Source organism: Crinia signifera, chromosome 11, assembly GCF_055691185.1.
Source record: "Crinia signifera chromosome 11, ASM5569118v1, whole genome shotgun sequence".
NCBI lineage: Eukaryota > Metazoa > Chordata > Amphibia > Anura > Myobatrachidae > Crinia > Crinia signifera.
This window is the reverse complement of record NC_139227.1, coordinates 118,533,085-118,545,968: the sequence shown is the minus strand read 5'-3', so window position 1 is coordinate 118,545,968 and position 12,884 is coordinate 118,533,085. Positions and strand designations below refer to the sequence as shown.

General features: G+C 45.8%; 1 protein-coding gene across 2 annotated transcripts in view; it reads left to right on the top strand.

The window, feature by feature from the left end:
* The first annotated feature begins 97 nt into the window (after positions 1 to 97).
* Positions 98 to 12,884, top strand: part of LARGE2 (LARGE xylosyl- and glucuronyltransferase 2) — a 52,399-nt gene continuing 39,612 nt past the window's right edge. The window contains exons 1-2 of one of the 2 annotated variants that reach the window (XM_083164513.1): positions 101 to 255; positions 2,764 to 2,867. The gene's annotated coding sequence lies outside the window, so the exon portion shown is untranslated. Of the gene's footprint in view, positions 256 to 2,763; positions 2,868 to 12,884 lie in introns of both variants that reach the window. The other variant, XM_083164514.1, reaches the window with a different exon arrangement.

The window sequence follows — 12,884 nt, the reverse complement described above, 5'->3', positions numbered from 1 at the left end:
CCGATTGTGTTTGATTGACACTTGCCAGTACCGTGAGCACGGTAGACGGAGTGCGCAGGCGCGATCTTTTTTTTTTCGCTCGATCTATCTGGTCTGAATGAGGACAGCGTGGCGAGCGCGGATCGTATCGATGGGAATGTTGCATTCTCTCTGTGTTAATCAGCTTATGGTTGTAGCGCAGAGGACTGTGTGTGTGTGGGATACACTGAGACTGGAGACTGCTGCTGGCATCCCTGGGAGCTGCCTCACCCAGAGGTAAGAGCATGCATCTAAAGTGGGTGAGGGGGTACCTGGGAGCAGTACTGGCAATGAGTGTATGGGGTTTGTATAGAATATGGAAGGGTGCACTAATGTCAAGATGCATGGTCAGTATTAATGCTGGGGCAATGGGGTCCTAAAGGAGGATGCAACAGGACTAGATCAGCATCATGCACAGATTTAAGTGATACTCAAAACTTGTGCATTACAAATAATTGTCCCCAAATATCAAATGTCCTCAAATTTGCAATGATTTCCTGTGTTTGTTTGGAAATATTATTTGCACCTTGACAAAGGGGCTAGTCCCCGAAACGTTGGAATTGTAATACACTGATTTGAAAATACTACTGAGTGCCGCTGATTGCTTGTTTCCTAACTACCTATTGGATCCAGAGGGAACCTAGGTTTCTGTGCTTGGGAGCAGGAGTGCCGAACCGCCAGCTATATATATATATATATATATATATATATATATATATATATATATATATATATATATATATATATATATAAGGAATGAAGACTGGCACTCGTAGGTCTTTTAAAGCTTGTATTGGCAAACAATGGAAAACAACCAACGTTTCGGGGCGGCGCCCCTTTATCAAGGTGTGTGTGTATATATATATATATATATATATATATATATATATATATATGTGTGTGTGTGTATATATATATATATATATATATATATATATATATATATATATATATATATATTAATGAGCTGGTGCCCGCCGGAAGATGACCCGTAGGAGACCGGCTGTATATGCATGTGGTGACGGCGGCACTCAGAGTAAATGAAGAGACAGGAGACCTGATAACTTCCTACGTTTCGAGACCTATATATATATTTATTATTGTTGTTATTATTATTATTATTATTCCTGCTTCAGAAGCTGGTCTGCTACCTTGTGATAGCCTCTGTGTTTGTGCATGTGTGAGAGAGAAAGATGTAGTTTCACTCGCTGCCAACAGATGGCAGTGTTTCGGAGACACACAGACACTTCAAAGCATCTGAAGAGTATTTAATCACAGGTCAAAAAACATAGTCCATCGACGGGTTTTAGGATGTGACCCATCTTTAGTGGAGCAGCCTGAATTTGTGGACGTTCTTTGTGAGTGTCGACACTCTGGAATGTGTGTGTGTGGGTGTGTTAATGGGCATTGTAAAATAAGTGCCAGGGTCACTTTACTGCTGAAAGCTCGGGATGCTATCAATTATTGCCATTAAAATTTTATATATGGAAAGTAAATTGTCAGAACGCAACAGCTTAAATGTTTATTGGTTTCCTACTATTTATATCGCTCTGGCCGTATACAGTGTTCAGTGCCAGGATTGTTGTGTTCCAGCATGAGGTCAGTGTAACCAGTTATCACTATATATATATATATATATATATATATATATATATATATATATATATATATATATATATATATATATATATATATATATATATATATATATATATATATATATATATAATCTGTGTCTGCAGGTGCCTTGCAACAGTAGGGTGTGCTGATGTATTATAACCCCTTTTTATGTCTGCAAGCCGGGTTGCACCTGGGATTTTGTACCCGGCTCCAACCTGGGTGCGACCCGGCTTGTGAGCCCATTTACACTAGAGTCCCCATCCGGCATAATGCCGGGTGGGTGACGTCATCAGGAGGTGGCGGCTTTTGCACTGTGGTGAACGGGACCCTGGTCTCATTGAGCCAGTTTACACTACACAGTGACCCAGGTTGAATCCGTGTTCAACCCTGGTCGCTACCTGGGTAGAAATGCTGGGTCTCGCGACCTGGGTTATTTCAACTGGTAGCGTTTCCACCTGCCTAAAATCCCAGGTTTTGCGCGCTCCCGTGCAAAAACCCGGAATATTTAGGCTAGTGGAAAAGGGGTATTATTAGCGTGCTGGTATTTATACAGGAATAATGTAATGTGATATTTTTAATACAGACTAGAAAGATGATCTCCCGGAACAGCTTGCTGTTTGGTAGTTTAGGTACGGTACTCTATTTACTTATGTACAAAAGATTATAGTCTGGCACCTGCGGGTGGAAACTCTATTCACAGACGTGCTGTGGCTTTTATTAGTCTCTATGCCCTTTGCACCCCCCGGTCGGAAGTTATACAGTAAATAGTGGTTTGTGGTTTGCAAAAAAAGAAAAAAAAAAACTTCTCTTATCCAGGTTCCAAAAATAACATCTGTTTCTTCTGCACTCTAAATGATCACCTCTCTACTTCCTAAAATAACCACTACGTAGGTTGGACCTGCAATCTCCAGTGCCTGGGCACTTGCTGTAATGTAAGCTGGCTCGGCCTATGCTAGGATCATGTAGCCTCTTGCAGGACTGAAAGAGTTAAATGGTTAAATGGTTCAGAGATCAGTGACTGACCACAGTGTGGTATATTTGGGCAACTCTATGTTTATCTGGATTTTCCTGCCGTGCTGTGAGATATAAGGTCAGAATCTCCAGCCATCTGTTTTTCTATCCCAGATGATGACAGAGGCTGGGAACACTGAGGACTGACCGAAACGCTGATGGATTCATGGAATCGCCATTCTAGACTGTACCAACGCTGTGCTTCTAAAGACCTCTAGGTAACCTTTATGGGGATGTGCATCTGCAGCTTACTTTGCGTTATTGGCTGTCATCTGCCCGCCTGTGAACTTTATTAAATGCATTGGTTTATATGTGTATATTCCATCTGAGAATTTCTGCTGTCATTTTTGTAAGGGACGGCAGAGCTGTTTATTTTTATTGCTCTTAGACACGGCACATGGCTGCTCTGGGAATACAGTGGTATTGCATGCAGAGCTGCACTGTGCTGTATCCAAGGCCTGAATCTGCAAACAGCCAATCGGAAAAGTTGGTGGCAGTGTTATTTGCATCAACTCTTAGGCACCGGCAGTTGATAAGTCTCCTGACTGGCTTATCTGCTTGGGGGGACTAGTAGCATTACTTGTATTTCAAATATGAATATTATTATACATTTATTACAGGGTGCCACAAGTGGTCTGCAGTGACATACATAGGGCAACAATTAAGACTGTACAGGGTATAACAGTACAAACAGAAGAGTGGTAATAAATAACACTACAGGCTAACCCAGTGACTGATTGTCTTTGGTGCAATGGAAATATACACTGTAAGCTGAAATCTGTACCCAGATGGGCGCAGATAACTGGTCTAGAGCGGCTGATGAAAAAAAAAAAAGCACAGAGCCCAAGGACAAGGGGTAGAGTGCAGCTGGTGTGCTTCCCCCCGTTCCCTGGCATGGCTTGGTTTCCTCGCCATGCTCCTGGCATTTACCTCGCTGCGCTACCGCTACACTTACAGAACACTTTTTTGTCACCCATTATACACAGGACGACCCAGGATTTACCCTTCTTATAACTAGAGATGAGCGGGTTCGGATCCTAGAGATCCGCACCCCCCGAACTTACCTGATCCGAGGAGTTCGCCGGTTCCCGCCATCTTTCCGAGTCCAAATCGAGGCTAAAACGTCATCATCCCGCGTCGGATTCTCGCGAGACCTGGGGATATATAGTTCCCGGCGGTCGGCGCCATTTTCAAAACAGGATGGTGATTTCAGACAGCACGGATGTGTCCATGGGTGTCCGCATGTGTACTCTATCCATCCAGGGTGCCCACATGTGCTAATTCTGACTGAGCAACCTCATCTCCGGAGTGCCAGAGAGACAAGAGACCTGTTACCTGCAGTAAATCTCCTGGGTTTGGTAACCACACCACTTGCAATCTAACCCGGAGCCTGGATTTCAAGGAACTTTAAAAAGACTGCTGCAACACAGCCCCAAAAAACTGCACCGGTGCACATACAGCAGGTACAGGGAGATCTCTCCCTTTGGACTTTTATATTTAATTTTTTTCTCTCTCCCCCCTCTCTTCATTTCCAATCTAAGAGAGGGGTATTAAATATACTTTTTAAGGTACTCTTTACTTAGAAGGGCGCCCACGATTTTGATCGTGGGCATCGTTAGTAAAAAATCTCGGGCATTGAATGCACTAAAAAATCGGGTGCGATCAACCGACGAGATGCCCGAGATTTCCCATAGGGAACAATGTTAAATGTCTCAATTGACCCAATTTTCCTGTTCAATGCCTCAATTGACCCGATTTTTCCATAGGAAACAATGTTAAATGGGCCACAGAGGCCAAATAGGCACCCTGAAGTGTATAATGGCCACCCGAATTGTTAACGCCACCCCACGATCAACGTCAACCCGATGCGTGGCGAGCGCGGCGGTACGCGTCCTACGACCTTTTCATACCCCCACTATCCACGTCGGCGTGGAGTTGAGAATAGAAAGTGTGGCGAGCGCAGCGAGCCACCGAGCCCGAAGCGTGGCGAGCGCAGCGAGCCCCGCGAGGGTACGCGGACAGCTGTGAAGCCCGCGAGGGGACGCGGATACCTGTGAAGGTATCCGCGTCCCCTCGCGGGGCTCGCTGCGCTCGCCACGCTTCGGGCTCGGTGGCTCGCTGCGCTCGCCACACTTTCTATTCTCAACTCCACGCCGACGTGGATAGTGGGGGTATGAAAAGGTCGTAGGACGCGTACCGCCGCCCCTCGCGGGCTCGCTGCGCTCGCCACGCTTCGGGTTGACGTTGATCGTGGGGTGGCGTTAACAATTCGGGTGGCCATTATTCACTTCAGGGTGCCTATTTGGCCTCTGTGGCCCATTTAACATTGTTTCCTATGGAAAAATTGGGTCAATTGAGGCATTGAACAGGAAAATCGGGTCAATTGAGACATTTAACATTGTTCCCTATGGGAAATCTCGGGCATCTCGTCTGTCGCATCGCACCTGATTTTTTAGTGCATTCAATGCCCGAGATGGGCGCCCTTCTAAGTAAAGAGTACCCTTTTTAATTATCTTTATATATATATTCTTTCTTCACATTTTTTATTGCGTCTGGCCAGGCAAAATCGAATATATAAGGGAGCCACTAACTCTCCCCACCTATATATGGGATAAATAGAACATCCATACCCAATTGGTGTTGAATTAACCACAATGGATTTTGTCTGCAACTAATTGTGTTTTTATGAAATTATTTTTTAACACTGGCCAGTGTTATATATTATATGTGTATTTAAATAATTTTCTTAGTCTATTAAATATTTGCATTATTTCAGATATATATTGTTTCCAGCGCGTTAAATGTTTTTTCTTTGTGCCCACATGTGTGCTGTATCCATCCAGGGGTGCCCGCATGTGTACTGTATCCATCCAGGGGTGCCCGCATGTGCGCTGTATCCATCCATGTGTGCTGTATTTGTCCAGGGGTGCACGCATGTGTCCTGTATCAGTCCTGGGGTGCCCGCATGTGTGCCGTATAATTCCAGGGGTGCCCTCATGTGTCCCGTATCAGACCAGGGAAGCTGCCCTTTTTTTTAATGAAAATAAAAAAGGTTGTTTGTTTTTTTGTTTGTTTTTTTACTGCAAGGGCTGTTGAATGCGCTGTAGTCCTGGGGTGAGCCCAGAGTGCTGTATAATTCATGGGGTGTTGCTAAGTCTGCCGTATAATTCCATGTGTGCTGCTCTTCTTTATGATTAAAATAATACAAATTTTTATTTTTACTGCAGGAATTTGTCTGCCGTATCATTCCATGCCTGCCGCCACCTGTGCTGTATAATTCCATGTGTGCTGTATCAGGTCAGGGGTGCCACCATCTGTGCCGTATAATTCCATGTGTGCTGTATCAGGTCAGGGATGCCCGCACGTGTGATGCATAATTCCTGGGGTGAGCCAAGTGTGTCATATAATTCATGGGTTGCTGCAAAGTCTGCTGTATACTTCATGGGGTGCTGCTTAGTGTGCCATATCAGTCCAGGGGTGAGCAAGTATGCCAAATAATTCCTGGGGTGAGCCAAGTCTGCCGTATAATTCATGGGGTGCTGTATGAGTCCAGGGGTGCTATTAAATCTGCCATATCAGTCTAGTGTTTGTGCCGCCCACTTGTGTCGCTTTATCATAGTTATCTAACTACTTCTGTGCAACCTTTTGGCCTAAAAACAATATTGTGAGGTGTTCAGAATAGACTGGAAATGAGTGGAGATGAATGTTATTGAGGTTAATAATAGCGTAGGAGAAAAAAAACACCAACATTTTGTGATTTTAGTGTTTTTTTTTATGCTTTATAAAAAATCAGAACCCAAAAACCGAAACGTTGAGGGGGTGTTTTGGCAAAACCCAGTAGAACCCAAAACGCAAAAAGTGGCCGGTGCACATCCCTACTTATAACCCAGGTTGAATTGCCAAGTTAGTTAACCCAGAGTTATTAGTTTTGGTGCTTTTACACCGCATCTCGACCCGGGGCAACCAGGCAATAATCCGGTTAAAAGTGCAATGTGAAAAGTGTATCTTTTATATAGTGTTCACTTTGGGCCCGATTCTTTTTATAAAGGGCAAAACGCTCCCTGTCCATTTAGCGACGCCCTGCTTAAACAGTCAGGCCTGGCCATCCTCGCCACCGCTGCTGTCCAGAGCTCTTGGGGCACGCCTCCAACAGAGACATCGGTGGGTGGGGCAGAGGCAGGGACCCTGCCCACACACCCTCGCCCCACCCACATTAGAGACTTCTCTATTATAATGAAAAGAGAACCGCTGTGCTGTTATAATGTTTGCTCCCCAACACTGCTCATTGTTCCTCAGGACGCTCTTTGTACACCTGCTCCTCGCTGCAGTTTTTTAATCAGCCAATTGCGTGGGAAGAATCCAATGCAGATAAGCTTACAGACATTGTCAAGAGGTTCAGTCGTTGTACAAACACCAGAATGTTGATGTAATGTGACCTAGGTGACTTTGACAATGGAATGAACGTTGCTGCCAGATGGGTGGGTTGACTTGCTCTGAAAGTGCTGGGTCCAGTTTGGCAGCGGCGTACCGGTATGATGACCCCGGTATTACACAGGGCTAGGAGATAGCTGTATTGTCCTCCGAGGGACCCCCTGACCGTTAGTGGCTGCGGTGTTGTGTGAGCACAGCTGTAAGAGATGAGGCTTTGTGTATGTAGCAGGCAGGTGCCAGTCGTCTGCCCCCCCACATGTGGGCCTGTGTCACTGGCATGCTGCTGAGCAGTGTAAATACTCAGCAAGCTGTGTGTGCTTTCACAGCGTCCTCTTATGCTGTGCTGTAGGCAGCCTGGGACCAAGAGCCTTGTTATGCTGAGGACAGAAGTGTCGCCCTCAGGTCACGCATATTTTAGGCTCACGCTTATCAATCTTAGTGACGCGTGTACTTGTGTCAGTGTGTTACATGTAGTTCTTAAAAATGTTGCTTTAAGTCCTAACATATATCTTTACATTTATTAGTTACTTGCTGCTTTCTGCCATATATGTGTGAATGTGTCTCACGTTCCAGCCTGCTGACTATGATATGGAATTCTTCACGTTTCATTGTTTTCTAATAAAAATTTTGTATGGCTTTTTTTCATAATAATTTGCTGGGCTGCCCATAATATTCTTTATTCTTCTTCCCTTGTGTAGCAGTGCTCCTCACAGTGACCGTACTAGGATGTACTTGGTCAGTGTTCATTCTAGAACTCCTTTTTCCCTGTCTGTGGTGTAGCTATCTGCTGTCTAGCACAGGTCTGTTCTGTATATCTGTGCTGAAATACAGACCACACTGTGCTAGAAGCTCTGACTCCAAGATCGACACCCAGACAGGGTAGAAGAACTGGTTTTGGAAGAGGTAGCATTATAGAATTGACACCATCCTGGTGACTATGTAGGAATAACTGAGTGACAATGGTTACTTTTCTATATACTATGGGTGAGATTTAATAGGATGAGAGATTCAGAAAGTGAGAGATTTGGGGGTTTATTCTAGTTCATTCTTTCTGACAAAATCCTTCTTAGATGGACAAAACCATGTGCACTGCAGGTGGGGCAGATGTAACATGTGCAGAGAGAGTTAGATTTGGGTGGGGTTTTTCTTCAAAGTGAGATCTATATTGCAGGGTAAAATCATGCAGTCAGTATTTTCCCTGCACAGAAACAAAATAACTCACCCAAATCTAATTCTCTCTGCACATTTTACATCTGCCCCCCTGCAGTGCACATGGTTTTGTCCATCTAAGAAGGATTTTGTCAGAAAGAATGGACTAGAATAACCCCCTTGGTGAGAAATCTCCAGGTTTTTTAAAGCGGCAATCATTTACACTGCAAAACCAGTTTGATTTTGAAGTGTAAATGATTGCCACTTTAAAAAAACTGGAGATTTCTCACCAAATCTCTCACTTTCTGAATCTCTCATCCCATTAAATCTCACCCAAAGTGTTTTTTGGCACACACAATCGCACCCTTTTGTGTCTGACGGGCAATGGAATTACAAATTTTGGATATATTATATGAACTTTTATACTTAAAAAAAAAATATATATATATATATTTACATTCCAGTCAAACATTCTGCCATTTTGCTGTGCAAATATCGGTACTTGTTTCCTAGCAGGGCGCCCAGTTTTCTTACATATGCTACAGCATCGCATGGGCCGTTTTAGTGCCATGTGATGTGATTTTTTTAATGTAATTTATATAAAATCAACTATATAAAATCAACTCCGCGCCAGCGTGGATAGTGGGGGTATGAAAAGATCGGGAGTACGCGTACCGCCTCCGCTAGCCACACTTCGGGGTGGCGTGGATAGCGGGGGGGGGGGGGGGGGTTGACTAAAACCTCATTGTATATTATACAAGTGTATAGCTAATGGCATGGCATCGCACCCTATAAAATCGCATGCGCTTTTGCGGGAGGTGCAATGTGATGCGATTCCCTGGGGCCAACAGAGCAGTGATTAAATAACAATGCAATGTGATTTTGGTATGGAGAATAGCCCTGTACGCAAATAGCGTACTGGGCGCCCTGCTAGGAAACAAGTACCCAAATATCTGTAGTCTGTTTTCTCATTGAGAGCGGCCATGTTGGTTGATCTGTCAGATAATGAGGTCCATATACTACTGGAAGAAGAACTATGAGCTCCAGGTGTTAAGACTTAGGGGCCAGATGTATCAAGCTTCAAAAAGTGATAAAATGGAGAGTGATAAACAGCCAGCCAATCAGCTCTGAACTACCATGTTGCAGGCTTGGTTTGAAAAATGACAGGTAGGAGCTGATTGGCTGGCTGTTTATCACTCTCCATTTTATCACTTTTTGAAGCTTTATACATCTGGCCCTTGGCGAGAGATAAAGTGGATAAATATAATCTCTCCGCTACAGGAGACAAGTCAGCGGCTTATCAGGAAACTTATTTTCTTGCGCACACATCTGGCAATTGCTTTGACAAAGCATCTTTATCAGGCGAGGGGCTTCGGAATTGCAGAATTCCTCAAATAAACGTACCTGGGGCTCTCAGCTCATCCGGTTATTAGTATTATGGGGGATTATCTGAGAGAGGATGCAGGGGAAAATGGAGAACACAAATATTTGTTCTTATGCCAAGTACCTAGGCCTAATCTCTAGAGCGGCCTGGGAAAGTGGGGGACGTGGCGGCAGTATTGCTGCTCTCACACAGTCACATGCACGTGGGATGATAAGAAATGGGATCATTTTGCTGTGTGAGACTGATTCCTGTTTTACCCGCATCTCTTGTAGGCTTCTATTGCCATGCGTCTGACCCATGCCAGCGCAGGTGGGCACCTGTATTCACCTCAGCAGTGGCGCATTGTGAACACAATGGATAGATTTTACCACACAATGGTACTTGAATAGTAGCTAACCCTTCCCCCATCGCTGCTCGCCCACTTCCGTTCCTCAAAAACCCATCGGGGTGCCAACTGTCAGTATTCTGGCGTCTTCCTGACCGCCTGATTGCTGACCAGATCCCAGTACGCCACATAACACCTCATTTGTTTATAGGTACAAGCAGTTGGGGAAAAGTAACTTTGGGATAAGATGTTGGGAGGTGCCATTTTGAATGCTTGTTCAAAATGGCTGCCTGTACTATGGCCCTGTGACAGGATACCTTAGCCAGCCTGACATTGCTTTTTTTTTTACCATCTTTGTACTTTGCATTCCCTCAGGGGGAGGCAAGGTGGCACAATTATATCCACTTGCAGCTGTAATTATCTCCTAATGTAGCTTCTTTCCCTCCAGCCTTGGCTGTGCTTCCAGGGATGACCTAACCTCTCCATGTATGTAATTATCATGTCACCCTATACACGGATGCCATCAAGGACTCTGCTGCAGCCTGCAACATGGCAGGTAGGAGCTGATTGGCTGGTACGTTTTCTCGCTTCACTTTATCTCTCTCCGTTGTTTAATTAAACCCTTGGAGAATCAAGTGGCTAGCAATAAAGCAATCTGCCCCTAACCGCCATTTTAAACACAGCCTTAAACATGGCACCCAGGATCAGATTGGTACTTTATCACTCTCCCCTTGAGGTTGGCAGCTCTTTTACTATTGGGTTTGCACAAGTGCAGAGGCCCACCTGCTCCGTGCCCAAGAGGCCGCTAAATATGACCAAGACACGTGTGTGCCCAGCAGCAGCTGCAGCAGAGGACGCACAATGGTGCCCAGTATGAGCCTGGTGGAGGGGAAAGGCAGAATGAGAAATAACTTTCTAGCGTCTGACTGACTGACTGGCCGAGTTTAGCTGATGAATCACTGTCCCCTCTGGTCACACAGATCGTTGGTTAACCTGGGGCTATTTACTTTGCTAATCGTCATGTGGTGACACTTTGGATTGTGTGTCCCCAGGCGCAGACATTTTGGGCCTCTCCCTCTAGTGTCACCTTCCAAAGAGCTAATTAAGAAAAAATAGAAACCACTATTGCCATGAAGCAAGCTGCCCTGATTCATTGTACTTCAGGTTACTGACTCTGCTCGTACTCCCCCCCAGATCCATCTAAGCCGGCTGCCCTGATTCATTGTACTGCAGGTTACTGACGCTGCTTGTAACCCCCCCCCCCCCCAGATCCATCTGCAGCCGGCTGATATATATATTCTCCAACCCTGCTCCTAATATCACAAAGCACAGGCTATTAATGTTATTTACCCGGCCACAGGGGATTCATGTGACTGTAAGGGGCTCAGTCTGTTACTCTGTCACTTATTTACCCCGCCACGGAACACTGCCACGCGGGAATCATGTGACTGTAAGGGGCTCAGTCTGTTACTCTGTCACTTATTTACCCCGCCACGGAACACTGCCACGCGGGAATCATGTGACTGTAAGGGGCTCAGTCTGTTACTCTGTCACTTATTTACCCCGCCACGGAACACTGCCACGCGGGCATCATGTGACTGTAAGGGGCACAGCCTGTTACTCACTGTCACTTATTTACCCGCCACAGAACACTGCCACGTGGTAATCATGTGACTGTAAGGGGCTCAGTCAGTTACTCTGTCACTTATTTACCCCGCCACGGAACACTGCCACGCGGGATTCATGTGACTGTAAGGGGCTCAGTCTGTTACTCTCTGTCTGTTATTTACCCCGCCACGGAACACTGCCACGTGGTAATCATGTGACTGTAAGGGGCTCAGTCTGTTACTCTGTCACTTATTTACCCAGCCACGGAACACTGCCACGCGGGATTCATGTGACTGTAAGGGGCTCAGTCTGTTACTCTGTCACTTATTTACCCCGCCACGGAACACTGCCATGGGGGAATCATGTGACTGTAAGGGGCTCAGTCTGTTACTCTGTCACTTATTTACCCCGCCACGGAACACTGCCACGCGGGAATCATGTGACTGTAAGGGGCTCGGTCTGTTACTCTGTCACTTATTTACCCCGCCACGGAACACTGCCACGTGGTAATCATGTGACTGTAAGGGGCTCAGTCTGTTACTCTGTCACTTATTTACCCCGCCACGGAACACTGCCACGCGGGATTCATGTGACTGTAAGGGGCTCAGTCTGTTACTCTCTGTCTGTTATTTACCCCGCCACGGAACACTGCCATGGGGGAATCATGTGACTGTAAGGGGCTCAGTCTGTTACTCTGTCACTTATTTACCCCGCCACGGAACACTGCCACGCGGGAATCATGTGACTGTAAGGGGCTCAGTCTGTTACTCTGTCACTTATTTACCCCGCCACGGAACACTGCCACGCGGGAATCATGTGACTGTAAGGGGCACAGCCTGTTACTCACTGTCACTTATTTACCCCGCCACGGAACACTGCCACGGGGGAATCATGCGACTGTAAGGGGCTCAGCCTGTTACTCTCTGTCTGTTATTTACCCCGCCACGGAACACTGCCACGGGGGGATCGTGACTGTAAGGGACACAGCCTGTTACTATGTCACTTATTTACCCCACCACAGAACACTACCACGGGGGAATCGTGACTTCTAAGGGGCTCAGCTTGTTACTCACTGTCACTTATTTACCCTGCCACGGAACACTGCCACGGGGGAATCGTGACTGTAAGGGGCTCAGCTTGTTACTCTCTGTCACTTATTTACCCTGCCACGGAGGAATCGTGACTGTAAGGGGGCACAGCCTATTACGCACTGACACTTATTTCCCCCCGCCACGGAACACTGCCACAGGGGAATCATGTGACTGTAAGGGGCTCAGACTGTTACTCTGGGAAAATATATATTGCAGCATGTACAATTTAAGATTAAAAATGGAATAT